General features: G+C 69.7%; 1 protein-coding gene across 1 annotated transcript in view; it reads right to left on the bottom strand.

Moving 5' to 3' along the window:
- Positions 1-12: 12 nt before the first annotated feature.
- Positions 13-1,639, bottom strand: part of IQCE (IQ motif containing E) — a gene marked incomplete at its 5' end in the record, with an annotated part of 26,311 nt that continues 24,684 nt past the window's right edge. The window contains one exon of the mRNA XM_014530979.1: positions 13-1,016. The remainder of the gene's footprint in view (positions 1,017-1,639) is intronic.

The following is a 1,639-nucleotide window of genomic DNA, read 5'->3' as shown; positions in this document are numbered from 1 at the left end:
CGAACCAGCTCCGCCCAGTGCAAGGGCCGGCAGCAGTGCCCGCGGACAGACCACGGACCCGCCTCGTCGGTGCACGGCGCCGGGAAGCCACGCTTCCAGGACACGTGGACCCTGCCTCTTAGGGTCGCCTGTCCTCGCCGTGGCTCTGCACTTGGTCCGGAACACGCTCTCGCCCTGCTGCTAGAGTGGAAGTGGAATGGGATTTGGGGAACGCGACCCACTTTTCCTCTCCTGGTGCTCAGTCCTCACTGGGGAGCAGGAGAGACATCGGGGGAAGGCCGGCAGCACGGAGCAGAGGGGAACTCCTGCTCCCCAGAGCCTCGCAGCAACGAGGTGCAGCCAGGGGCCCGCCCACCCAACCGCCCAGGGTCACACAGAGGGGACTCCTGGGGTCTTTAGGGAGCATGAGGGGTGGTCAGCTGCTGAAGGCGGGAGGTGGGGCCCAGCAGGTCTGTGTGGGCTCTCAGGTCCTCAGAGCCCGAGAACAGGTGCCACCCGCCCCCAGGGCGCCCCTGGGCTTTCTAAGGCCGCAGAGCCGGTGGGCACCTGCCTCTTCCGGCGCCCAGGCCCTTCCTCCTCCAGGAGGGCACAGCAAAGCCTGCATCAGGGCCACGTCCGTCCCTCCTGCCCACGGGGATGAGCCCTGGTTAGCACAGCGACATCCAGGGCCCACGCATGGAGGCCTGGGGCCTGGTGGCCAGGCCGTCCCAGCCACGCACCCCCCACTGGGGGACCACACACTGCACAAACCCTGCAGCCCCACATCCGCCCTGGCGTCAGCCCCTCCTCTTCCTGCCTGAGTCTGGGGCCACTTCCCACCAGCGCCCGCCTCCCAAGTCCGTAGTCTGTCCGTGTGGGCGGGGGGATGTGAGCTACAGGTGACCCTGTGGGACAGACAGCCAGCCGGGCCCGAGGGGGGTGCCCCTGGAGCCTGAGGGGTGGACCCCCGTACCCGACCATGTCGGCAGGTGCCCCCACAGCTCCGCCGGCCGATGGTGTCACTGCCAGGTCAGGGTCTGGGGAGACAGGTGTGCTCGCTGTCAAGTGCAAGGTGATGCGCAGGGGCTGCAGGGAAATGGCCCAGAGCCACCCTCCCCCACCCTGGACACGCAGGACCTGGGCCTCTGGCGCTCACTGAGGCCACATCCCTGCTCCTGGGCCTTGTCCAGTCTCCCCAGGGAGCCTCAGTCTTGCTACCCCCCGAAGTCCCACCCCCAGGCTCACGCAGGCCCTGCTCCCTCACCTGGCCCTGCCCTTGCCCCTGCCCCCGGTGGGCCTCATTGCTGGCGCCCACCTGGGTGCAGGAGCAGCGGGGGCCAGTCTGGCAGCACGCGGAAGGCGGGCCCTGGGTCCCAGCCCAGGCTGAGCCCGGCACGCGCGCCTGGCAGGGGCAGGGGCATCCCCAGGGAAGAGTCGCAGGGTCTGAGGGGCCAGGGCCACAGGCAGGCTGCACACTGCACGGCCGTCAGGGAGGCGGGCGTGTGCTGAGGCAGCGTCGAGGCTGTGTGCGTGGAGCAGCCCAGCAGTGCTGGGCCCAGGACAGGGCACAGGACGTACACACATCCACACGCCAGGACACAAGTCCAGGGCTCGTCCTGCCCTTCCCAGCTCTGCCCGCGGCCAGGCCTCTGGGGTCGGG

This window comes from Myotis brandtii, unplaced genomic scaffold, assembly GCF_000412655.1.
Source record: "Myotis brandtii unplaced genomic scaffold, ASM41265v1 scaffold786, whole genome shotgun sequence".
Taxonomy (NCBI): domain Eukaryota; kingdom Metazoa; phylum Chordata; class Mammalia; order Chiroptera; family Vespertilionidae; genus Myotis; species Myotis brandtii.
The sequence above is the reverse complement of the archived record's forward strand: the minus strand, read 5'-3'. Positions and strand labels throughout refer to the sequence as shown.